Source organism: Poeciliopsis prolifica, unplaced genomic scaffold (assembly GCF_027474105.1).
Source record: "Poeciliopsis prolifica strain line A6 unplaced genomic scaffold, Auburn_PproV2 SCAFFOLD041, whole genome shotgun sequence".
NCBI lineage: Eukaryota > Metazoa > Chordata > Actinopteri > Cyprinodontiformes > Poeciliidae > Poeciliopsis > Poeciliopsis prolifica.
Window position 1 is genome coordinate 1,054,332 of NW_026562416.1, and position 27,368 is coordinate 1,081,699.

At 46.3% G+C, this 27,368-nt stretch overlaps 1 long non-coding RNA gene across 3 annotated transcripts; it reads right to left on the minus strand.

Moving 5' to 3' along the window:
- Positions 1–599: 599 nt before the first annotated feature.
- LOC129375757 (uncharacterized) lies at positions 600–27,368 on the minus strand. Of its 3 annotated transcripts, XR_008607663.1 has the most exons (9): positions 26,283–27,368; positions 25,672–25,814; positions 22,977–23,054; positions 22,765–22,880; positions 22,285–22,421; positions 21,926–22,052; positions 14,762–14,940; positions 10,636–11,022; positions 600–8,208 (listed from the first exon to the last, which is right to left on the minus strand). It is a non-coding gene; the product is annotated as an uncharacterized LOC129375757 (long non-coding RNA). The 3 variants fall into 3 exon arrangements; XR_008607664.1 differs by lacking the exons at positions 600–8,208; positions 10,636–11,022; positions 22,765–22,880 and adding an exon at positions 11,805–11,953; XR_008607665.1 differs by lacking the exons at positions 600–8,208; positions 10,636–11,022; positions 22,765–22,880 and adding an exon at positions 13,486–13,530.

A 27,368-nucleotide genomic window follows, 5' to 3' on the forward strand; every position in this document is an offset into this window, starting at 1 on the left:
CGCATAACAATGTTTATGATTAGTGCATCAGCGCAGCTAGCTTTTGTTAGCGTTGTCTCCAGTGATAACATTTAGATTATTTGTATTTTTGCTCCACATGAAGCCGCAGAGCTTTTATGACGGGATATTATTCAGGGAATGTTGCCTGACTCTGTATCGTCTCTGCAGCTCATCCTCATCCAGACTATTTTTAGTGTCAATCATTTATTCTTGACAATCCTCTGTTTCCATCATTCTATCCCACCAATTCTCTTTGTCATTTATTACTCTGCAAATCCGAATTATCTGCAATCTCTCCCTCTGATCCGACCCCCCCAGCCACCGGCAGCTTAGGGTGCAGTTAGCAGCTGGTGGCGGCCTGGTGGAGGAGGGGCCCGGTTCAGACTGGCCCGGTTCAGACTGGCCCGGTTCAGACTGGCCCGGTTCTTCCTCTTGGCTCAGAGAGCTGCTGTTAGATTGGAGCGTAGAGCTGCTGGCTCTGCACCAGTGCTACCAGTTAACCTCCATCTGTTCGGCAGGGGGACGTTCTCTTGTGCCGCATGCAGAGACCACCACATGCAGCACCCCTGCAGGCAGGCAGGCACACACACACACACACACACACACACACACACACACACACACACACACACACACACACACACACACACAGCAGGCCCATAAAATCACCCAGTGACACAAATCCACAGGAGCTGGAACAACCTTCCTGCCAGCGCTGCGCCGTGGAGTTAAAGCTCCAAACGCCTCATCACAGATTAATGCGCCTGCAGCAAACCGCTGCTTCCTCTGACCGGCCAGGCACCGAGAACCCGACGCACTTTTCAAAGAGGAAACACTTCTGCAGAACTACAGGAGGCAGCGGAAGTCTTTTATCGGACCCGACGCTCCCATTGGACGGTTCTGGACTCACAGACAGGAAAGATCAACACCAAACACCAACCAGAACCAGAACCAGAACCAATCAGAACCAACAGAACCAACAGAACCAGAGCCAATCAAAACCAAGAGAATGTGGACTGTTAGCATCAGTTCCAGCTGTTCACAACGGATCAACAGTAAAAAGATGTAAAAACTCTAAATGAGGTTCTAGAGTAAATATGTTGTGAAACCTGAAGTCAGAGTGACTGAATGTGATGTAACTCCAGGAGAACTGGACCGTTGATCTGATGCTAACAGTTCAGTTTTCACTGCGACGTGTCGGAACGTTCTTCCTCCAGCTGACGGGATTCTGGGAGACCCGACATGTCTGACGGGTTTTAGTGTGTTTGGTGATTTATGAAGTCATAATGTGTTTAAATGTCGCCCGTCTGCCAGGAAGGGACCCGGCGCGTCCGTCACAGTGACCTTTAACCCCGGAGCGGCTCGTCTTCTCTCCCTCTCGCCTCGTTAGCGGCGCTCCGGTCGGGCGGCCATTAAGGAGGCCAGAGAGCGGATGAGAAGCGAGCAGCGGGAAGCGATGCCCGGCCTTGTTAGAGGGTTTCGTTACAGGCTCAGAGAGCAGCAGCCGGTTTCCCTCCAGCAGCTGCAATAATAACTTCTGCTGTTTAATTCATGTTTCATGAAACCAGTGAAAAAGACGTTCAGGGACGTCGGACTGGATTGTTTCCCGCAGCATCATGACTTCCTCTCCCTTCGCCCTGGGATTGGATTTTCTCTCCTTCCTGATTCAGAATAAATTTCTTGTTCAGTCTTGGAGGTCAGAGGTCAGGAGGCAGAAACACCTGGAGATGATGTCAGGAATATTTCTGTCCCATTTAAAATCCAAGGTGATGATTAAATTTCCAGCTCGAAGCTTTAAACGCCTGAAACAAACGGCGGATTCGGCTCCCGGAGGTCGGAACCGGACTGACGGATCTGGACTCCAACCGTCCAGAACTACGGAAGCCCCGAAAGGCCGAGGAGAAAGATACGGTGAAACATTAACGTTTTCATGCATCATTTTGTTCTCAAATGGGAAAAAAATGTGTAAAATTAGATTTTCTGTAAAGTGTTTCTTATAAAAGTTGATTTATTGGACACCCTGTGCTCAGGCCTCAGCTTATCCTGAGCGTTTGCTGTAGCTACAGGCTGACCTCTCCTCTCTTTCCTCTCCTACTGCTCGCCACTCGTCTATTTTTGTTTCTCCAGTTTTTTCCTGTAATCATCATTTGTCCTGATGACATTTCTTCATGAATGGTCGACGTCCGGATCGGGTCAAAGCGTTTCATTAAGCTGGCTTATTGTCTCCGATGATCTGCAGGAAACTCAAAGCCTCAGTCTGATCTGATTTGTGACAAACGGCAGAAAAACGATTCTGTCAGAGTGTAAAATGGACTTTATCCCTAAAAATATCCTGTGGGAGAGAAAATGTCAGAAAAGTTCATTAGAGGCGAATCTGGACAGCAGCGACTAACAGACACGATGCTGAACATTTGTCATCCATCACAGGCCTGCTGTCATCACCTCATGAGGCCCGGAGCTTCATTACTGTCTGTCTGTCTGTCTGTCTGTCTGTCTGTCTGTCTGTCTGTCTGTCTGTCTGTCTGTCTGTCTGTCTGTCTCTGTCCGTCCTCACGTCACGGGGAGGGAAAGGTCAGAAAAAACACTCGGCAGACAGAAACATGTCCTGCAGGAAACCCCCACTGGAAACGCTCAGCCCCTCCCACAGCCGCAGGCCGCGCCACCGCAGGTCAATGGGGCTGACCCAGCACGGAGCCGGGGAGCGGTTCTGGTTCTGTATCCAGATCTGGGTCAGTTAGGCGGATCGATCCCATCAGAACCGTAATCTGAGGCCGCCGTCCATCACGGATCTAATGAAATGTCAGCAGAGCTTCAGCTCATTTGAATAATCGGCTGCTGTCATAAACTTTATGAAACGTCATAAAATCAGAGCCGGAAAAACTTCCTGCTGCTGCACGACTTGGACTTTATTATAAATCTGTTTTTTTTTCAGAGCAGTTTTTAAAAATCTGTGAACATTTCAATAAATATTAATGATCCTCAGGATTTTACACAACTGGATTAATTACAACACAATAATTCAGATTCCATATTATTAAATGATTCTGTTAAGTTACAATAAAACTCACATTCCTTCCCAGCCAATCAGGATCCTCCTGACAGCATAGATGTGTTTTAAATAGATTCACACTGGAAGAAAAAGTTTGAAGAAAAGCTACACAGTAAAACCAGCAGCAACATTTTGGTTCATTTAGACATTCAGAGGAAAAAAACGTATAAAAATCAGGTTTTCATGATATCATCATGATAAATGTCATTGTCCCAAACTAAATATTTAATTCAAAATGTAAATCTTTATTTAATAAACTCCATGCAGGAGTTCAGGATCCAGATGTTCAGGGCGACCCGTTTTATTCAGAACTCTGCAGAAAGAACCGTGCAGCTACTGGTTCCTCCAGCGGAGAGCAAACAGACCGAGCTGAGCTTCAGTCTTTATTATATTAATTCCTCTTTATGCCCTAAAAACATTGTAGAATATCCAGTTTACAGCTAACAGCAGCTAAGCTAAATGTTTCTTCTTCAGTCCCAGACAACGCAGACGCTCATAAACAATAATTATTTATGGTTCTTCGGACTCACAAACGCCATTTAACAGTAAAATATTCGACTGTTTGAGTTGCATGTTTGTCTGAATGATTAAAATGTGAACATAAATCCTGCAACACCTTTTCATTTCTACCTGCTCTGGATTTAAAATGAACAAATAAAATCTGATGGAACTGAAACCAGCAGCTGATTCACATTTACATCCCATAATCCTCCAGTCATGTTTGTCCCTTTTATTTGTTCACTGTGACCGCAGGCGCAGCTGAGCTTCACTGAACGACGCTGTGTGTGTGTGTGTGTGTGTGTGTGTGTGTGTGTGTAAGAAGACATCAGTGTGTGTATCGGAGCGCAGCCAATCCTCTTACAGTTCAACATATCATTATGCATTAGTGTGCCGGGTCACTATAGCCTGCTGAAATATTCATGCAGGATTCCTCTGAGCTGGAAGCCTCATGTTCACACACACACACACACACACACACACACACACACACACACACACACACACACACACACACACACACACTGAACCAGGAGGAAATGCATCAGGTTGTTGGTTTGAAATCGGCGCCATTTAAAAAGTTACAGAAAAAAGCAACAACTTGTGAGTCTTGAGACGAAACAGGAGAGTTTTCTTAGTTAGTCGGTTGTTGGTTCTGAATTAACAACTAAATATGAATCAAGCTGCAGCGTCAGTTTCTGGATCAGAAACAGAAGCAGGTTCTGTTGAAACACAACGAGACGCAGAATCTCTGCTGGTTTCTCAGAAACTAAAGAGTGAAGAGAAAAATCTGCTGCCGGTTCTGATTCTGTCTGCGGAGGCGAATCAGAGTCCACAGAGGGAAGAGCTGGAAGACGGATAATCCCAGATAATCCCGCAGGCAGAAAGCCGGTCAGAGAAGAAAAGAGTCAGGAAGCATCAGGGACAACGTGAAGGAGAAACCCAGAACCAGAACCAGAACCAAACCCAGACACTGCGGATCCACAGCGAACGATTCAATCACCTTCACCGTCTCCATGTCTTTGTGTCTCTGCTTTAATCCCCACTGATCCCACAGAAACAGCGGTTTTACTTGGATTAGGCCGGTCGGGCAGCGCTGGGCCTCATTAACACATCACACGGTTTTGGTTTGACCGAGAGGGAAACCGGGGAAGAGCTGCAGGCGGGATGCACTCTGACCCCAAACCTCTGGGGTCAAAGGTCAACATTCAGATAAAACCAGAGAGTAACTCGTTACATTACTGGAGCAAAGTTTTATTTTCCTTCAGTCACTTTTCATAAAGTATTGATACTCCAGTAAACTTCCATTTTGAGATGAAAAGTTTCCAGAAAAGACTTGAACATCAAAAATGTTCTTGTTTTGTCCTGGAACATTTCAGAGTTTTCTGCAGAATGAGCTCCTGTCGTTTTGTGACTTTATTTCACTGAAAGTCGGTTAGAGTCACAGAGCAACTGCCCCATGCTGCCCCATGCTGCCCTTGTTGCCCCAGCAGGGCAGGAACTGCCAGGCTGCTGTGATTTCTGCTGCTGAATGATGACAGAAGCAAAAACGCTTTTCACAGCGGCTCACATTCACGGCATCGACAGGCAGGTGACAGATGAGAGGAGGAGCTGCTGGACCGAACAAAGGCAGGAGATGAATAATGGCAGCAATGTTGCTGCAGGAGTTGCCCTCCGCTTGGGGCAGTTATTCAATGAGGAGGCTTCTACGTGCCCAGCTCTCTGCGGCTTTGCGCCGGGATTGGATTCATTAGTTCATCAAGATGATGAACATCTCGAACCTGCGGAGCAGGAAGCGCTCCTCCCTGTCAGCGGGCCGATCCGGTTCGGTCCGGTTCATTGCTCCGGTCCGGTTCATTGCTCCGGTCCGGTCCGGTCCGGTTCATCGCTGTGGACAGCAATAAATCGAGTTCATATGATGAAACGTTCATCAGAAATAACTGGCAAGCTAAATATAGTTAACCGGAAGTGGACTACCAAAATAAAAGCTTGAACCTCTTGATAAAGTCCAGTTTTCTTACTGGTTCATTCACTCCTAACAGTTCAGCTTAAAACAAGAAAAGTCGCATTAAAGGCAATGCAGACGTTTCCCAACAGATCAAAAATACTGACCAGCTTTTACTTTGAAGGTCCACTTCCACCTATCGGCAGTGCTGGCTAAATATTCAGCCCAGAGCTCCTGAATAAATATTTATCTTCTAACTAAATATTTAGAGTGAAGCTAAATATGAATTAGCTTGCTAGCTTAATATCCAGCTTGGAGCTGATTGATTGAGTTGACTTGGGAATTGGGTTTTTCAGAACCGATCTGCTCACATCCAGAACATTTAGATGGAGAAGTGTTGTGCTGGTTGGTCCAGAACCGTCCAGTGGTTCTGCTGCCAGGGCTGGGCGGTCCGGACACGGCTCAGTGGTCATAAAGTTCTGCCTCATCTGAACTTGTCATGTTTGCTGATTCGTGATGTTTAGTGCAGATCATGATCAGAGGAATCTGAGGAAGATCATGTTTCATTTGTTAAATCTGCATTTTCTGAATATTAATATTAAAGTTGTGTGAAAAATTCTCTCTGATCATCAGATGAACTGAATCTAATTAGAGTCGGAAGAAAAATCTGTAAGTCTCTCTGTTGTTGGCCTGAAGCGGTTTGTTGTTCTCATAAAGTTTCTCCTGCTGAAGGGAATAAAAACCTGTTGGCTCAGAAACGCAGATTCAAAACAAATAAAGACTCAAATCTCCTCCACAGTTGGTTCTGCTGCCGACCGTCTCCGACCCAAACACAGGAAACCCTGCGAGACGCTGTGGCTAACACTAGGGGCTAATGCTAGGGGCTAACACTAGGGGCTAATGCTAGGGGCTAACGCTAGCGGCTAATGCTAGCAGCTATCGCTAGGGGCTAACACTAGCAGCTAACGCTAGCGGCTAACAATAGGGGCTAACGATCGGGGCTAATGCTAGCAGCTAATGCTAGGGGCTAACAATAGGGGCTAACGCTAGGGGCTAACGCTAGCGGCTAATGCTAGGGGCTAACATTAGCGGCTAATGCTAGGGGCTAACGCTAGCAGCTAATGCTAGGGGCTAACGCTAGCGGCTAACGCTAGGGGCTGACAATAGGGGCTAACGCTAGGGGCTAACGCTAGCAGCTAATGCTAGGGGCTAACACTAGCAGCTAACGCTAGCGGCTAATGCTAGGGGCTAACGCTAGCGGCTAATGCTAGGGACTAACGCTAGCGGCTAATGCTAGGGGCTAACGCTAGCGGCTAATGCAAAGATAAGCTGATGTGTGATGAAGATCAGCTCTGATGTTTCTTCTTCTTTCGTTACATTTGAAAACAAATAGCCAAGACAGCAGCGTTGTCATGGAAACCGACATGTTGGCAGCTGGTCATCGGACCAATCAGGAACGTTCAGGACTCCGGTGCAGGCGGGACAGAGACAGGTGCATTATGGGAAGATTTAAAGTGACATTAGGAAGACGAAGAACCGGCGGCGAACTCGACCAGGTGATTCAGTCACCAGGATGAACGGCAGCGAGAAACGAAACAACGACACAGGAACATGTGATTACTGCAGAACCAGAACCAGAACCAGAACCAGAACCACAACCACAACCAGAACCACAACCACAACCAGAACCAGAACCAGAACCACAACCAGAACCAGAACCAGAACCAGAACCACTCGCCGCCTCCAGCAGCCACACTGAAACACAGAGCCAGATTCCGTCAGACGTTGACGCTGCGCATGGCTGTAATCAACAGGAAGTAGAGGAAGCTGACAGAGAGACTTCCTCCCTCCATGCTGGAGGTTTGGTGCCTCTGGTACGGCGCCGACCCACCAGCGGACGGGACGGTTCAGGAGATGTTTTTCCATCGACTCTTTTCCAGAACAGCCAGAAACCATCTGAAGCAGAGACTCGTTTTTGAGAAAGTTATCTAGATTTTTTCTGATTCAACCGTTTCCAGCGAGCGACGCAGCAGAAAACGATGCTGGAAGAAAAGACGGAAACTTTCCCATCCTCCATGTTTCCATCATCAGGAGATTTTCCTCATCTCTGGATTCCACAATCCGACCAAAACAACCGAATATTCTGGCGTTTGGTTTGCAGATTATCCTGCTGAAAACAGATGAATTGTGAAGTTTTCTGAACGTCTGTGCAGGATGTGACCGCTTGGTGAACTCTCAGCCTGGATGACGAGCTTCAGGAAAAATAAGATGATTTCACACCTTTTGAATTTGTTTCCCATCTTTGAAGCTCGAAAGGAAAAGCTGTCTCCCCTCCGCGGTGAGGGTCTCGGCTCTTTCTGTCCTCCTTTCCTCACTTATTACGGCTCTTATCTGCTTCTCCTTCTCCCTGCCGTCTCATTTCCTCTCGCTTCTTCTCCTCGACGCTCGCTGAGGAGCAGATGATGTAAAAACTCCTCCAGCCTCTGCAACAGCAGCCTGAGCCCAGTTTAGTTTTCTGTCTAGACGTCTATTACTCACAGATTAGTGAGGAGAAAAAAGCTGCAGCGGTTTGTTGATTGGAGGTTTGTCTGCAGGAGATTCACGTCTGGGAGGAAAAACCTGGAAAAACAAAAACATCTTGAAACTTCAGTGGATCCGGGGAGCGTCAGGCTGCAGGGCGTCAAGAACAGTTACTCCAACTTCTTAGTTTCTTTAGCTGCAAATAGAGAGAAGAAAAATAAAGGTTCATTTTTTCACTGGCGATTCAAACCACAGATTAAATATTTAAATCCCAACTAAATGTTTAAATATTTAGTTTCCAAACTAAATATTTAGTTCCAACTCAAAATAAATGAAATGTTCAAATATTTAGCTTGGTTGCTAAATATATTTAGTTAGCAATCAACTAAATATTGAGTAACTAGATATTTTGTTAATATGCAAATTAATGAGACAATATGCGGAAGTGGAATATCAAAATAAAAGCTGTGTTTTATGAATCTCTACATGCTGCTGGATAAATCGACTGAAGCTGACAGTGCAGATTATTTACACACCTTTTATTTTGATAGTACACTTCCTCTTTTTAACAAGTGAATTTGCATATCAGCTAAGTGTTTAGCTAATATGTAAATATTTCATATTTAGCTTGCACCTGGATATAGTAGTTGGCAAGCTAACTATTTGGCTAACAAGCTAAATATTTAGTTAGCGCACTAGCTACATTGTTAGCTTGCTATATAAACATTTACTGTAGGTAGTAAGCTAAATATTCTAATTGGAAAATAAATATGAACTTCTTAACTGAATATTTTACTTTATAATTAAGTATTTGGCTTGTGAATTAATTATTTAGTTGGAACTGATGTTTATAAATGTGTAAGTAACATGTTGACCCATTTTAAATCAACCATCTTGATTCGATCCGCTCCGATACGCTCCACCCCGATCCGATCCAATCTGCTCTGCACCGATCCGCTCTGATCCGATCCAATTCAATTCGATCCGATCCGCCCCGCCCGCTCCGGCTCAGATGAAACGGGTTTCTGTCAGCGCAGAGGCCCAGACGGTTTCATGCTTTATTGTTCTCTGGGTGTAAAGCTCTCTTCTTCTTCTTCTGTTGCTGCTGAGACGTTTTCTCTGAACTATTAGGAGTTTCTAAACCCGGCTAAGCTCTTAAGCTGCTCTGATAGTTTTGTCACCTTGGTTTCCTCGCCGTTTCCTCCTCTAATTCCCTTTTCATCCTCTGGTGTCTGTGCAGCTCACTGAGACGCTGCTGCTGCAGCTGCTGCTGCTGCTGCTGCTGGGAGTCGGACAGAGACGCTTCCTGAACACTGAAGCTGCTTTCAGTCCTTCTGCTGTTCAAAACAGGCCGACTGTGAGAAGGTGATTGTTTTGTTCTGACTCCTCCTCCAGCGTCTGCAGGGTCAGTTGCTGCACAGTAAACAAACATTAAAGAGCTTTTTATGAAAACATCTCATTTTAAAGCCAAACTGAGTCGTTTTTTCCTTCTGCAGCTTCAGCCTTGTTATTACTGAACTGCTTTACGCTGCGTTCCCACAGACCTGCGTTCCCACAGACCTGCGTTCCCACAGACCTGTACACTGCGCTCTGATCCAAACTTTGACCTGCTCAGTTTGTCTAGTCAAAGTCCGGATCGGTTAGTGAGGTGTGAATGCTAATCGACCTCTGACCCTCCAAGCCTGGGTTCAGTTCAGTCCAACTCTGGTTTGAATGTGAACGCCAAGCGGACCAGAGAGCGCTCCAAAGGCAGGAAGTGGACTACAGCGCAGGGCATTCTGGGTAACCATAGCTAACATGTTAGCCTGGCGTTAGCATCAGAAATGGCTCCTGGTCTTCAGCCAAAGACTAAAGAGAAATCACTAAACTCTGACGCCTCCATCTTGTTTCATCTGGTGAAACAGGAAGTTGCTCTCAGCGTCTTCAGAGGTTTTAGTGTCGTTTCCTGCAGTGGTTGTTGGTGCAGCGCCCCCACAGGCCAGGAGGGGAACAGGCTGGTTTGGGTCAGAACCACAGCAGCTGGAGGTGGAGCAGATGATGGAGTTCTGATCTGGACCATCTGGTGTGAAAACAGTTTCACTGTCTGATGTTCTATCTGCTTTTAAACTGATCTGCAGTAAATCGTCTTCAACAAATTGTCCACCATCTTTTCCTGCTGCAGGATTTCCTGTCATGGGAAACAGGAAGTCAATGATTCTCTGTCTGAGTTGCTAAAGCTGCTCCAGCTGCCAGCAGGATCTTAATGGCTTCAGTCAGCAGCTGTTTGGTTTCTGATCATCATCCTGCCGCCGCGTTTACATCGGCCATAAAAACCTTCAGCTAATTCAATCATGGAAATAAATTAGAGGCTATTCAGAAAAAATCCCATTTTTCTACGATGAATTGGTTTTTTATTGTGTATTTTACTAAACTGTTCCCTCTTTAGGAAACTGAAAACATAAAGGACTGAAGGATGCGGCAAGATTTATGTGAACAAACCAGGAACTCAAACTCACACCAACACACCTAACAGACAATAAAACTGAGTTTACGGTTAAAAACTAGTTTTATTGTTTGCAGTAATAAAACTTGATGTGAGTCTCAAGTTGTTCAAATGAACAGAATCAGTAAAATAATGTTTCACCTGGTAGAAAGAAGAAAACAGATGAAAGTTTTTCATGTCTGGGTTTCATCTCCTTCCAGCAGCATCAGAGACAGAAAGGAGAAGCTGCATGTAACGAAGGAGGAGGTGAAGACGAGGACGCCGTTTCATCTCGGCTTGTCCCACAGGTCCTTCCTCTTTTGTCCTTCCTCTCGGCGGAGCAGGAATAATACGCAGATCCCGAGGAAACGCTCTCCTCGTTCCCAAACAGGAAGGAGATAACACGCAGCGCCTGCAACGCCGCAGAGTCCCGTTCAAAGGCTGCGATGATTCAGAGCGAGCCTCGCAGCGCAGAGACGGAGGGATGAGAGGACGCAGAGCCGCATGAAAGAGGAGCAGAAGACTGGAGGCCGGGCGGCACGGAGGCTCCTGGCGGGAGAGGAAGAGCATCAGGCGCTTCACCAAGGAGAGGCCAACACAAGGAAAGGTGGAAACATAACCAGCACAAACCAGTCCTGGCTTTACAGCAGGAGCAAGATTTCAACAGAAACCTCTTTAACGTGGGATTATTACTTAAACCTTCATTTTCACATTTATTTGCCTATTTAAAGTGGATCTGCGACATTTTGGTTACTTTTTTACTTAATCTGAGGTAAACCTGAGAGCGGCTCGTTTTGGTACTGTCTCTTTAAATAAAGCCCCGCCCCCTCCAAGTCGCAGAGCACTCCGCCCCGTTCGGCCATTTTTGTAGTCAACTAGAAATAGACAAAACATCAAAAACAATTTCAAACAGTTTAAATAATGAAACGGTTCAAAACACACAGTACAGTTCCCGGAGCTAACGGCTAGCACACAGTGCTAACATTAGCAAGCGATGCTAATGCTAGCAAAACTCCAGGGTCACAAGGAAAAGCCTTTCTGGGATAAAAAGTGGAAAATAAAGACTGAAAACATCCAGTGGACTGAAGACAAATGGTTAAAACCGTGATGAAGATGAAGAGGAGATGCAGCATTGCTTCACCTCCTCCTGACCCAGAACCGGCCCCAGAACCGGCTCCAGAACCGGCGCTGGAACCGGCCCCAGAACCGGCTCCAGAACCGGCCCCAGTACCGGCCCCAGAACCGGCCCCAGAACCGGCCCCAGTACCGGCCCCAGAACCGGCCCCAGTACCGGCCCCAGAACCGGCTCCAGAACCGGCCCCAGTACCGGCCCCAGAACCGGCTCCAGAACCGGCGCTGGAACCTGAAGGCCCGGCCTCTAAATGAACCCGAACAGGAAGTCTGACACGATGAAGATCCTCCGTTCTCAGAACATCAGACTGGAAACCTGTCAGGAACCAACTCTGAAACAAAACGTGGGCTGAATACACACACACACACACACACACACACACACACACACACACACACACACACACACACACACACACACACACACACACACACACACACACACACACACACACACACACACACGGTGAGATCCTCCTACCTGGAGACAAACACATTTTCTCCTCTCAAAGCTGCGACAGCAGGTGGATTATTATGGGATGTTTTATGGATTAAAGACTACAGCAGCTAACTGTTAGCGCCGTCGGGCCAGCAACAGTTCAGTACAGACGGGACCGGCAGAACCACTGGACGGGTCCAAACGTGAGACGTCCTCCAAACCCAAAACGGGATTCATGGAGATCACAAACAAACTGAGTTTCTGTTACAAATGTGTGAAAACGTTTTCTATGCTAATGTTAATAAAAATATATTAATATTAGATTTTTTATTAAAAAATGTAATTAAAATCAAAAAGTTTTTCATAAACATTCAGCTCCACTTCCTGTCGTCTTCTTTGTGGTTTCCTCCAGTAGCAACAACCAGCTGTTGATCAACATCTGGTTGTTGATCACATGACTCATACGACAATAAACAGTATTTTCACTGCAGCTTCATAAAATACACTTAAAAATCACCGAATGCAAGTTTCTATTAAGTTCATTTATTTCCAAAACCGTTTAGAATTGTTGAAAAAGTTTTAAATACTGAAACAAACATCATCTCCAGTATGAAAAGCCAACCTTCCCAGCTGCATATCAATAATCATCTACATAAAGGGTCAGATTATTGCAAAAAGGAGGAAAAGCAAACAGCTTTTAATGAGCGCGGTGAGGCATCTTCTCATGAACGAATCGTTGATTATCTCCTCTGTGCTAATAAGAGGAGCCTGGAGAGACATCAACCAGAAACGACCCAAGGAAACCAGGTGAACCTGGTGAACCAGGTGAACCAGGTGAACCTGGTGAACCAGGTGAACCAGGTGAACCTGGTGAACCAGGTGAACCAGGTGAACCTGGTGAATCAGGTGAACCTGGTGAACCTGGTGAACTTGGTGAACCAGGTGAATCAGGTGAACCAGGTGAACCTGGTGAATCAGGTGAACCAGGTGAACCTGGTGAACCTGGTGAACCAGGTGAACCTGGTGAACCAGGTGAACCTGGTGAACCTGGTGAACCAGGTGAACCAGGTGAACCAGGTGAACCTGGTGAACCTGGTGAACCTGGTGAACCAGGTGAACCTGGTGAACCTGGTGAACCTGGTGAATCTTTTTAAACGTCAAAATGGCTTTTTCTGCTTTTAAATTAAACATTTTTTCATTTCTGGGCTTGAATCCCAAATTGAAATGAAACTGATCATTTTTAAGCAGAAAGTTTTATTAGAGCAGCAGATCTACCAGGTTTTCCTCGACTCAACGTTTCCCGTCTGGTTTTCCAGAGCGAGTCGCAGCGGACGGATTTAATCTGGAATCTGATCCCAGCTGGATCTGCAGATTACCGACCAATCACTGCTTCTGCCAACACATTTAAAGGGACATTACACCTCATTTCTGCTGTTCCTCACCAGGGCTGAGCTGTTTCTTCATCTGAACACAAGTCTACGGAAGCCCTGAAAGGACAAGAATTAAAAGAATAATATTTTTGAAGCCCCATTTTTAAAGTCTGACCAAATTTTCTTTGTCGTTCTATACTGGGCCTTCTTCTGGACTCAGACGGATCGGAACCGTGTTCTGGACTCAGACGGATCAGAACCGTGTTCTGGACTCAGACGGATCAGAACCGTGTTCTGGACTCAGACGGATCAGAACCGTGTTCTGGACTCAGACGGATCAGAACCGGGCCTTGTTCTGGACTCAGACGGATCAGAACCGTGTTCTGGACTCAGACGGATCAGAACCGGGCCTTGTTTTGGACTCAGACGGATCAGAACCGTGTTCTGGACTCAGACGGATCAGAACCGGGCCGGGTTATTTTGGGCTGCAGACGGCAGATTGAATTAAATCCGGATTAATCCCGGCTGAATTTGTGTCGTTCCTCCAAGCGACACAAAACCCAAATCAAATTACAGAACCGAACCGCTGCTGCCACGGCGACCACCATCACCTTCATCACCATCGTCATCCTCGGCCCCAGGCGGCGCGTCGCTCCTCTCCAGCTGCGTCTGGCGCCTGATTGGATCTGACAGGTTCTGGACCCGGCACCGGATCGTTACGCGGCTCTGGGTCGGCCGGCACAAACAGAACCAGCCGGACCTCCAGCGGCTCGGCCCGGCAGCTTTTCATGCGTTTCCATTCATTCGTGGCTGAACGTGTTCTACTCGGCGGTGGGATTAATCCGGTTAATTCTGGGATTAATTCACCACTTTTGATCAAAATCAGCTTTGATGAAGCGGAGCTTCACTTCCTGGATCTAAAAACGAGGCGCCTTGTGTGAACCAACGGTCAGAAACGGTTCAGAAACCCGATTGGACGCTCCGCCTCCGGGTGGGCGGAGCTTATCCCCACGCAGCCAACACGACTCCAGTCTGGATTTATTAACTTTTGGTTTTTAAACGCCTCTCTCACACACTGATGAATCTTCTGGAGCCATTTTTATTCCTACCAGGAAGTGCTGGTTGTTCTGAAGGATTCTGATTGGCTGACAGGTCCCAGCTGTCCCCACACTGCCCCCTACGGGTTAGCCATGTTTACGACAACAATCAGTGGCCAAACTCTTCAGGTTTTTGTGTTTAAACATTTTTCTTAAACCAGTCAGATGTGGAAGAGATAATTTTATAGGAACAAGCATCTGGTTTATCATCGTGTTAAAGCTACGTGTGAACACGGCTTCACTTCTCTCACCTGCTCTGATCTTTCCTCCCATCGCGCGTCAAACCAGCCTCAGAAAACCTCCGAGTCTCTTCCAGTCTGCGCCGCTTGAAGGCTGAGAGGAAACCCAGAGGGACACAGCCAGGAAGACGAGGAGTCCACTCTGCAGACAGCGCTGTCATGTCTGCGCTGTTCTACAAGCCTGGAGTCTCCTGAGCAGAGAGAAAACAGGAGGATGAAGCCGTAAGAAGAAACTCTGACAGCAGGAAGTGAAGACAAATGTTTCCCTGGCCTGAAGAACAAAAAGCTGACAGAGGCTCAGAGAAGACAGGAAATAAGACGTGTTAGGTCTAGTCAAAGTCTGGAGCGGCTCAGCCGATCTCTGGGGGAGCGAGGTCAGGAAAGAACAACGATGAGGAATAAATAAGAGAAGAAGACAGAAACAGTGGAGCTGCAGGGGGAAACAAGAGATGAAGGAGGAGAAGGAAATGTTTCTATGATCCGGTCTGACGGAACCAGAACCGCAACGATTCGTCACGGTGAATCGGATTAACTAGTTTAGCAGCACAGAAACGATGAATCGACTCAGCTGGTTTCAGGCCCTGAACCTGCTGACCAATAAATGATTCACGTTTGGTTTTCATCTGGAATATTTTGGTTGTCATCTGGAATCTGCTCAGACGCCTGGAACCCGCAGCAGATGGGATTAGAACAGATTAGAATCAGAATAAATCCAGAAACCTGCAGTAATCCTGCAGAGCGCTGCAGCATCTCCTGCTGCTGCAGGTAGAAACAATACGACTTATGAATAATACAGGAGCCTGAAGGCAGAGCGGGAAGCGAACGGCTGAGGATGAGGAGGAGGGATGAAGGTGTCCAGAGATCAGAAACCCTCTGGGTTCTTCACCATCCTCTTCCTCATCCCATTGATATCAGCAGCTGCACCTTGGTGGAAATCCATGCATGGAGGTTTAGAGCTTATCTTCTGAGACGGGCTGCGTCACCATGGCATCCCTCCGGTTCCCATCCCTCGCAGCGCTGCAGTAACCGGATCGCAGCGCTGCAGCAACCGGATCGCAGCGCTGCAGCAACCGGATCGCAGCGCTGCGAGTTCACGCAGAGGCCAGCCAGTCTGGAGGACGAAAAGTTTCAGCTCAGTTTGCAGAAACAGCGCAGAAAAAATTAATCTGATGTGGAGAGAGACACATAGAGCTGCAGCAGGAAGTGATTCTCCTGGATGTTTCCATGCTGCTGCAGCAGGAAGTGATTCTCCTGGATGTTTCCATGCTGCTGCAGCAGGAAGTGATTCTCCTGGATGTTTCCATGCTGCTGCAGCAGGAAGTGATTCTCCTGGATGTTTCCATGCTGCAGGAGCAGGAAGTGATTCTCCTGGATGTTTCCATGCTGCAGGAGCAGGAAGTGATTCTCCTGGATGTTTCCATGCTGCTGCAGCAGGAAGTGATTCTCCTGGATGTTTCCATGCTGCTGCAGCAGGAAGTGATTCTCCTGGATGTTTCCATGCTGCTGCAGCAGGAAGTGATTCTCCTGGATGTTTCCATGCTGCAGGAGCAGGAAGTGATTCTCCTGGATGTTTCCATGCTGCTGCAGCAGGAAGTGATTCTCCTGGATGTTTCCATGCTGCTGCAGCAGGAAGTGATTCTCCTGGATGTTTCCATGCTGCAGCAGCAGGAAGTGATTCTCCTGGATGTTTCCATGCTGCAGCAGCAGGAAGTGATTCTCCTGGATGTTTCCATGCTGCAGCAGCAGGAAGTGATTCTCCTGGATGTTTCCATGCTGCAGCAGCAGGAAGTGATTTTCCTGGATGTTTCCATGCTGCAGCAGCAGGAAGTGATTCTCCTGGATGTTTCCATGCTGCAGGAGCAGGAAGTGATTCTCCTGGATGTTTCCATGCTGCTGCAGCAGGAAGTGATTCTCCTGGATGTTTCCATGCTGCTGCAGCAGGAAGTGATTCTCCTGGATGTTTCCATGCTGCTGCAGCAGGAAGTGATTCTCCTGGATGTTTCCATGCTGCTGCAGCAGGAAGTGATTCTCCTGGATGTTTCCATGCTGCTGCAGCAGGAAGTGATTCTCCTGGATGTTTCCATGCTGCTGCAGCAGGAAGTGATTCTCCTGGATGTTTTCATGCCGCAGCAGCAGGAAGTGATTCTCCTGGATGTTTCCATGCTGCTGCAGCAGGAAGTGATTCTCCTGGATGTTTCCATGCTGCAGCAGCAGGAAGTGATTCTCCTGGATGTTTCCATGCTGCTGCAGCAGGAAGTGATTCTCCTGGATGTATCCATGCTGCTGCAGCAGAACATGAACCGATACAGATTAGCGCTGAGCTTCCTCTCTGGTTCCTGATGTTCTGGGTTCTGTTTCCATGTCAGCTGCACAGGAAACGCTTTAAGGCCTCACCACAGGGAAGATCCGCCTGCAGCAACATGTCTGATGTGTGTGTGAGAGAGGGTGTGTGTTCTCTGCCCCCTCAGCAGCAGAATGAAGTGATATATTCAGATTATCGATCGACTGGCTCTCAGTGGGAGTTGCGCCTGATGGAGGTAAAATAAAGTCTCAAACTTCTGAACAAACGTCATCTGATCTAAAATCGTCTCCAGAATCCTGGTCAGGTTTTCATCGTCCTCCACAACCAGCAGAAACTCCATCGATGCCATCAATCATAACCACAGACAAACAGATTTTCATCACTTTTGTAATAAGCTGCTCTAAAAGTAGAAGCGGTGATTTCTCCGGAGGAATCAGCTCGAACATGAAGCCATTAAGCTATAATTAGATCCATCATGAATCAAGTGATTTTCTGCTGATTAACCAAAACCAACAGAAATGAAACTTGATCTGCAGCCTGCTATCACTCATCACCAGGAGCGCTGCAGCTGGAAGCATCCAGGCGTCTGCAGCAGGAGGGCAAAGTGCTGCTCCTGCTGACGCTATTGAAGGAAAATTAGGATCATTTCTGCAGCTTTCTGAGAATTCCCCCAGTAAGTTATTCATAAAGCATTCAGCCTTAAAGGGGCAGTGCGACCATTGTGTTTTATAGCACAATGAAGCGACTGTGTTACCTTCAGCTGTTATAAAATGATCTATGTTCAAATATGACCCAAAAAGTAGAATGTCTGATTTAAGGCCTTGACTCTTTAACCCTTTAACGTTTCCAGCAGCGTCGCTCAGAGCAGCAGCTCAGGCATGGAGACGAACCGGGAGCCCCTCCCACACAGGTGTGTGTCCACCTGAAGGAGCGTCTTCAGGTGGACACACACCTGAAACAGGAAAAATCACTTCCTGTTTGAGTTCAGAACCTCAAAATGTTTCTGATTCACATCAACCAGCTGGTTTCTCTGCATGTTTTCCAGCTGAAGCCATCCAAACAAAGCGGTTCTGATCCTCTGGAGCTCTGAGCCTCCGGTCCGGTCCAATCCGGTCCGGAGTGGACATGAAAATGTCTCAGTGTTTCAGTCCCACAGTAACCAGGACGCAGCTGATGGTGACTGAACCGGGCCAGGTGACCAGCCCGGTTCAGTCCGATTCAGGCCCACTCAGGTCTGGTAGCGAGGCGTGAAGTGAACTCTGGTTCCGCCAAGCGGACCGGGCCCTGACCGTGTTTAAATGTCTTTATCTCAGTCTGTTTGTTGAACCAACTTTAAAATAAAATAACCAGATCAAAGCGGCTGCAAGCTAGAAACACATTTAAAGATCAAACTTCTATAAAAATAGGAGAATTAGTAAAAGGGAAATTTTAACAGAGAATTCAGAGATGACGAAAACTAAGGAATAATGACGGCTTTTAAAACATGAAACATGTCTGAGGTTTTCTTTCAAGTGTAAATGAAATTCTGTTAGTGAAAAGAAAATAAAGAATATCTGAGCTGCAGAAATCTGGAGCTGAAACAAAAACGTTGATGAAAAACGACTTTGACTGGAACGATCTGGTGAAAATCCAGCAGCCTGGATGTTGGATTTCGTGGAAAACGGTTGAGCGCCCCGCTGTGAGGCGGTGGGGGGCAGTAAGCTCCGTGTCCCAGGAGAGCGACAGCGATGAGGTGATGGCAGCATCAGCTGCAGGAGGAATCGCAGCCAAACGACCAGAGAGCAAACAAAACCAAACGTTACAGCAAGTGACTCAATGAGGAGAGCAGTAGGAGAAGAAGGTACCGGACAGCAGCGTCTCAACTCCAGAACCCGATTAACTCCAGAGCCGCTGCTGCTGCAGCATGGCAGCTGCTGCAGCTGCAGCTCAGTTTAAAGAGCAGCTCAGTGTAAATGGCAGCAGACGCTGGGAGCTGCTGATAGCCCCGGCGGCACCGTGAGGAGCCTGCAGGGTTTCTGGGCCGACTCCCTCCATCTCTATCTGCGGTTTAACGAGCGCATTAAAAGCTCTATTAATCTGCAGTAATGACGCTGCGTGGTTATTACCGCGCTGCGATCAGAGAGCTGGGAGCTCTCCGTCACACGAGATGGAGAAAACAAATCATCTTTATTGTCAGCTGCCACGCTGATGTGGGACATTTGTTAACATTTAGAAATGACACCAAATTAATGGAGACGGTCGCCGTGGCAACAACACACGCAGCTGGCTGAACAGAAAAGTTTTCGGCTCGTTCTGACAAAGTGAGGCTTTTTATATTTCCTCAGTGAAGAGCAGAGAGGGAGATGACTCGACTGGAACAGGAAGTGAAACGTTTAACTTCCTCTGAAAATATTTAAAGGTCGTTTTCCTCCTGATGGTCCGGTCGACCCGGTTCTACTGGAACCAGAACATCTGCTCCACCTCCAGCTGCTGTGGTTCTGAGTCCAACCAGCCTGTTCCCCTCCTGGCCTGTGGGGGCGCTGCACCAACAACCACTTAGGAAACGACACTAAAACCTCTGAAGACACTGAGAGCAACTTCCTGTTTCACCAGATGAAACAAGATGGAGGCGTCAGAGTTTAGTGATTTCTCTTTAGTCTTTGGCTGAAGACCAGGAGCCATTTCTGATGCTAACGCTAGGCTAACATGTTAGCTTTGGCTGTATTTACCCAGAATGCCCTGCTGCTTCTGGAGCGGTCTCCGGTCCACTTTGCGTTCAAATGCATTCAACTGAATTTTACTTCAGAGTTTGATTGACTTTGGGGACAGATTTAATAGTTTGTTATTGTTTGATATTGATAAAAGTTCCTCTTATTTCACTTATAAATACTTCATAATTATTCAAGAATCAGCAGCTCCTATGTCTGTGGAAAGTTATTTTAAGTTGGTTTTCTCTGGTTTTATGTCTTGAGGTATTTGGAGCAGAAAGCAGACAAATCTACTCGGTAATATTTTGTGTTTTTGCAGGTTTAAACTTCCTGCCTGGTTCCAGTGGGATGCGGGGCGCCATGAATATTAAAGTCATGTTTCAGTACTTAATAGACGTCGCCTCTTCCTCGTCCTCCACCTTCCACCCTCATGCGGCTCCCGGCGCTGCGGTCCGGTTCCCAGCGGCCCGTAATGACGCCCTGCTTCCTCAGACGCTTGTCTCCAGGTTGGGCTGTGTGATTATGAGCGGCTGCAGGCGGCGCTCTGCGTGGCTGAGGGGGGGACGCAGGTGCGGCGCAGATATTGGGTACGGCTTCAAATTAAAGCCAGTTTAGGAGGCGCCGGTCTGTCAAGACCGGTCCATCAGAACCACTTCCCGGATCAGGCCTCGTTATTCTCATGTTAGGGAAAACTGGGGCTTTGAAATCATTTCATGGAGGGCTGATGTTTCACATGAAAGCCAACTTATCTGCACAAACTAGTCACTGGATCCCCAAACTGCCTCTGCCAACCTCTTTCCATGGAAATGAAAGTTTAATGCACACAAAGCGTCTTCCAGGCACAGGAGGGGAAAAGCTGCAGGATGAGAGTCCAATGGACCGCAGTTAACCACAAATAGCCACAGCTAACTGTAGCTAACCACAGCTAGCTACAGTTAGCAGCAGTTATTTGTGTTAGCTATGGTTACTTGTGGCTATTTGTGTTAGCTATGGTTAGCTGTAGCTATTTGTGTTAGCTATGGTTAGCTGTAGCTATTTGTGTTAGCTATGGTTAGCTGTAGCTATTTGTGTTAGCTATGGTTACTTGTGGCTATTTGTGTTAGCTATGGTTAGCTGTAGCTATTTGTGTTAGCTATGGTTAGCTGTAGCTATTTGTGTTAGCTATGGTTAGCTGTAGCTATTTGTGTTAGCTATGGTTACTTGTAGCTATTTGTGTTAGCTATGGTCAGCTGTAGCTATTTGTGTTAGCTATGGTTAGTTGTAGCTATTTGTGTTAGCTATGGTCAGCTGTAGCTATTTGTGTTAGCTATGGTTAGCTGTAGCTATTTGTGTTAGCTATGGTTAGTTGTAGCTATTTGTGTTAGCTATGGTTAGTTGTAGCTATTTGTGTTAGCTATGGTCAGCTGTAGCTATTTGTGTTAGCTATGGTCAGCTGTAGCTATTTGTGTTAGCTATGGTTAGCTGTAGCTATTTGTGTTAGCTATGGTTAGTTGTAGCTATTTGTGTTAGCTATGGTCAGCTGTAGCTATTTGTGTTAGCTATGGTTAGCTGTAGCTATTTGTGTTAGCTATGGTTAGTTGTAGCTATTTGTGTTAGCTATGGTTAGTTGTAGCTATTTGTGTTAGCTATGGTCAGCTGTAGCTATTTGTGTTAGCTATGGTTAGCTGTAGCTATTTGTGTTAGCTATGGTTAGCTGTAGCTATTTGTGTTAGCTATGGTTAGTTGTAGCTATTTGTGTTAGCTATGGTTAGCTGTAGCTATTTGTGTTAGCTATGGTCAGCTGTAGCTATTTGTGTTAGCTATGGTTAGCTGTAGCTATTTGTGTTAGCTATGGTTAGTTGTAGCTATTTGTGTTAGCTATGGTCAGCTGTAGCTATTTGTGTTAGCTTTGGTTAGCGGGGAGCATCAGGTTATCCGGTGTAAATCTGATTGGACATTTTGAAGCTCTCCAGGATTCCCCAGCAGCTCTGATCTCACAAACACACGACATGAATAAATTTGAAAAAAAATTTGGAAAAAGTAAATTTGGAAAAAGAAGAAAGTGCAGCTTTTCCCAAAAGGCTGTTGCTGGCGAGAAACGTCTGGCATCAATGGTTCACACAGATCAGCAGATGACAACAATAATAATCATAATAATAACTCACAAGGAGGCCCAACCAGAAACTGAGTGCATGGGGGTGTACTTACTTTTCAGAAACGTTCCAGCTCCAGGATCTGCGTCTGCAGGAGGTCAAAACTTCCTGGAGCTTAAAGACTTCATTTATACATCATTAGTCTGAATCCTGATCTGTTCGATTCCCTCAGCAAGTGCTTCCTGAAAGTCAGACACACACACACACACACACACACACACACACACACACACACACACACACACACACACACACACACACACACACCTCCTCAGGGCTCAGGATGAAAGGGATTTTAAGCAGAGCGCCGTCTGAAGGGCCTTCATAAATATTTCATCAGAAGATTAATTGGACGTTTACTCAGACATCATCTGATTGGAAGACGAATCAGAAGCAGCTTCTGTCTCTGCTCACCTCTCATAACATCACCACTTCCTGTTTCCTTTCTGCAGGTTCAGACGAGTCCTGAAGGTGTTTCACACCTGGTGGTCCGCTAGACTCTGTCCCACTGGAACCAGAACTTCATCATTTGCTGCGGTTCTTTCTCTCTGCTGAGTTGAACCAAACCCCAGTAATTAATACATGCATTATGCCATCTAATATTAAAGGAGCAGCAATCTGCATTTTCCAGGCACATAGGGCCATTTTACAGCACGTTTTAACTGTATCCTTTGTTTTCACACAATAACAGTACTTTTATTTCTTACGTAGAAAATAAATGTAGCTACCAAACTGAAAAAGGTGTAATGCTCCTTTAAAAGGTAAAGGTAATTGTATTTATATAGCACATTTTCCAGAGCGAGGCATACAAAGTGCTTTTAAAGCTTCACATAATGGCAGCCATTACTCACTGACCAGATGTTGCACCAAATAGAGACAAACAACGTCACGCACCGTTTCATGCTGAAGTCAGGAATCCTTCAGCTGATCCTCAGTGAGCTCAACACACACAGCCTGCTAGCATTAGCATTAATTAGCCTCCGGCATCATTTCCCGTTTTCTACACAATACTGATCAGAAACGTCAAAACGTGACTCTCGATTCTGAAACATCTTCAAGTCTTAGAGGTGAACATTATTTATGCATATAAATACATTTTTATTGACCTCTGACACGGAAGAGATGAGACGCGCAGTGAGCTCCTCTGCGCCCCTAGCGGCTGTACGTGGAATCGCACCGAATAACTGAATACAACGACAAATTAAGGATGGAAAAGGAAAATGAATGTTGAGTGGCTATTTTCATGCTTCATGTTTCCATTACTTATAGAAACCAGATTTTCACTGGTTTTCTTCTGATCATTAGAAATGATGGGAAGCATAAACATTCTTTGGTTTTTCACATTTTGTGGTAACATTGTGATGACAATAAAAACTATTAAATCTTTTCAGGTCTTCAGTAATCAAAGAAATGTCTTCAGGGCAGCAGATACACAGTCATTTGTATTAATTTAATCTTTCTTGAAACAAACAGTGGAGTCAATAGTAAATCTGCCGACCCAACAACAAGGGATTGGTGGTTTCATTAAACACCGTCATGCTAACAGAGGGCAGGAGTATTCGGGTTAAAGGTCATTAATTGGAATTTATCATGACGATAAATCAATAATTTTATCACAATAAACGATAAACCTTATCGATCACTCGATTTGATCCTTTTTGTGTACAACTGCTTTCTGTTACCATAGCGACGTTCACAAGAAAGTTACCAAAATAAAAGCATGTAGTAACAATAAATGAAGTAACGTTACTCAGTCGGTCTTTAACAAAAAATTAGCGGTTTGAGAACAGCAAACTGTCGTGACTTTGACAGAAGGTGAAGGTGAATATTTTTAGGAGTCACATTTAATGACGCGCTGCATGAATTATGCAGATTGCTGCAACGTTTCCCCTCAGAGGGGAGGACTTTATGGGTCCTGGGAGAATGGATTTATGACTGCAGGATGCATCGGCTGCGGCCGAACGTTTGTCTGAAGGTTTCATTTAGACTCCAGATGGAGAGCTGCAGAGTTAGCCGCTCCAGTAAAGAGTAAACGGAGAGTTAAAGAGGAGCCATGATGAGGCTGAAGGGTGTTTGGAGGGCAGAGCAGCAGGGGCGGCGGTAAGATGTGATATTGTTAATGCTACAGTAAATTAATATTCGCGTGAGGTCATCCATCAGCAGAGCAGGCGAGCCGTGAGGAACATGATGATACAGGCTGTGAGCAGAGAGATCCAGAGGGTCAAACTGTTTGTTTCTGTAGCAACAAACAAACACGTTACTTCAGTTCAATCACATTTATTCTCACTAATCCAGGGCATTTAAATAAAATTAGTTTCTCTCTAATTAAGCCCATCGCAGCATCAAATAATTGGCTTGCAGCATCTAGTCCTCCTGACCAGCAGGGGGCGACATTGGAGGAAAAGCCCGTTAACTGGGAGAACGCTCCAGCAGAACCAGAACCAGAACCTGGCCGGATTAAAGGAAGCGTTTCAGATGTCAGCCCTGTAACGTGTATCTCTGTTTGTTTTCATGATTTCGTTTCGCCTCCAGTTTTCCGTCAGACTCGGACCGACCAGCGATGGAAAAACTCTTCCTGTCCTCCAGCCGGCCTGCAGGTCCTGGGTGAGGCCAGCAGAGGGAGCAGAGGGTGTGGCTCTGGTCGGTGGGGTCAGGACCTTTGACCTTTGGTCCCGACATACGGAGCGTCCTCCTCTCTGTGAGGAGCTGAACAGTTTCTGCTGCCTGCAGGATGGAAACAAAGAGCTTCTGTCTCTGAGAGCCGGCCTCTTCCAGCAGACTTGTGAAGATAACAACGGGCCAATTACCGCCTAATTGCTACAGATAACCAGTTCAATACTTTCTGCTGGACCAATTTCACTTTAATTGTCCAAATTAGATTCAATTAGATGTGTTGGTGCGGCTGGACCAGACGCTCTGACACGTTTCCCCTGCATGCTGGGAAACGCATCGTCCTCTTCATTGGCTGATGATCAGATTACCGATTTTATTCCAGGTTAATGCAGCTAATCCAGCTGGGAATTATAGAAAAATTACAAAATGGCTGAAAATCATCAGTGCCTTCAGCTGAACTCTGAAGCAACGTTTATAAAGTCGCACATCAGCAATCATTTGGTTCATTTAGTCATAAAAATTACTCCAAAATCATTTGGTAAGCTAAATATTTACCTTCAATTTGAATTGTTAGCTGGCAAGAGCTGACAGTTTATGGCTGCATTGAGTTAGCAAACTAAGTATATTCTTAGCCAGCTAAATATTTGGGCACTTATTTACATATTCAAACTAAGTATTTAGTTTAAAACTAAATATTTAGCTCTGACGTAGTGAGATTGTAAACTAAATATTTGCCCTGCATTTTAAAGATTAAAACTTCCTCTTACGACTAAATAAACCAAATTGTTGTTGTAAATACTTGACAGAAACGTTACAAACGACGCCTGTAAGCTAGCCTGACCTTTCACCCCAGAGGTCTGGACCTGAAAAGCAGGAGGACGAAGCCTGAAATGCCTTTTTAATGCTTCTGGATGAGATTAAAAAGTTGTGATCTCTGCAGCGAATGCAGCTGTTAAATGCAACAGCTGGATTACAGCGACCTCTGAGCCTGGAGGTCAGAGCAGATCAGCACCGACCCAGAGGACCGCCCCGCAGCACCGACCCGCAGCACCGAACCGGAGGACCGACCCGGGTCCTCCGGGTTTTTTCTTTGTCGGGTTTCTCACTTTGTCAGAAACCCGACAAAGTGATGAAAATGAGCTGAGAGTAACTGTGGGAATCTGAATGTTTCACTGAACTTCACTTCACCTCGTTCTTCAGCGGCTCTGCCTGCTTTCATCTTCCTCCGTCTGATCCCTTCACTCCTGCTGCCTTCCTCTTCCTCCGCGCGTCGTCGTCTTCTTCTTCCCTTTCATCCCGGCGGCTCGCTCCTGTCTGCAGCGCTTTACACACTTTTACCCCCGTTAGCAGAACAAACACAGCTTCCTGTCAAACTCTTTAACACGACGAGTTTCGTTTTCTGACAGCAGAACCAGAACAATTTGAACGGCGCCTGTTTTCTACGGAAGCCTGGAAGGCCAAGGAGATTCTTCTCTTTCAATAAACCTGGGGAATCTTTTTCCTCTCAACTTTTCAGATGAAAGTGAAAAAACAACTCTTGGTTGAAATATTGTCGAGTTTAACTTTTTTCCAGCAATTTTTTTATAGCAAACAAATTGGTAAATTCATGACAGAAATTTAGTTTCCCCTTTAAAACTTAATTCAGTTCAATTAAAAAATACTTTACTGACCATAAAGGTAAATTAAATGTTGCAAATTATTTAATATTTTAATGTAAATCATCTAATTAAAGTTTTAATGTAGGTAACATTAAATGACTTAACATTTTTCTTTTCTATTCTGCTGGACGTTTGCGTCACCTAGTGCTGCTCCGCCTCGTCTTGCCTCGCCCCGCTCCGCCTCGCCTCGCCTCGCTCCGCCCCGTCTCGCCCCGCTCCGCCTCGCTCCACCGCCGCCATCATCTGCTCCATTAGGAACTGCTGCTCCTCCAGTCGATGGGAGGGAAACATGGAGCTGAAATCCTCCTGGTTCATCGTCTCGGTTGACCTGCCCGGGATCTCACCATCACTTCTGCTCTGTCTGCTCACCAATGTCTCCTGCTGGATCCTTTGGTCTCATTCAGTTCATCTCAGTGAATCTTTGATTTGGACCTTCAGCATTTTGAGCAAATGTTTGTCTGTGTTTCAGCTGACAAAAGGCCGAACTCAGAACCCTGAGGAACGCCGCGGCGTGGCTGGACTCAGCTTCCTGTTTCTGATGCTCAGCTGAGAAAGTAAAACTTGTTTAGTTAAATATGAGCTGAGATCAAAAGCTGAGACAATCGAGACGTGAAGCAGAACCGGAACCGGAACCAGAACCGGAACCAGAGCTCCCAGCAGAACCGAGCTGCTTCTCTACAAACCTAACAGAGACAGAGGAAGGTGCAGCTGACAGATCTGAACTCAAACTCACACACATCGCATGCAAATGCAGTCAGAGCTGCCAGTTTACATCACACACACCATCACCAGCTAAACAAGCAGCTGCTGGGAGTGTGTGTGTGTGTGTGTGTGTGTGTGTGTGTGTGTGTGTGTGTGTGTCTGCACACATGAAGAAACAAACACACCTGCTGTTCTCCTCTCACAGCAAACAGCATCTCATTAGAGAGCCGGATCGCTCCAGAACCAGAGAGGAACCAGTTCTAAAGCTCAGCTGATTGCGACACGTCGGTGTTCCTGCAGACAAAGTGGAGGAGCAGAGGTCAGAGGTCGATTAGCGTTCACACTTCATCACCTGACCTGGACTTTCTAGGCAAACGGACTGGAGTGAACAGGGCTGGTGTGAACGGAGCCCGTTCTATTCCACGTCTGATACGTCTCCAGATGACAAAGTAAACGGTGGGAGAATGGAGTCCTGCGGCCTGGTCGTCCTGCAATCCGGCGTCCTGCGGTCCGGTCGTCCTGCAA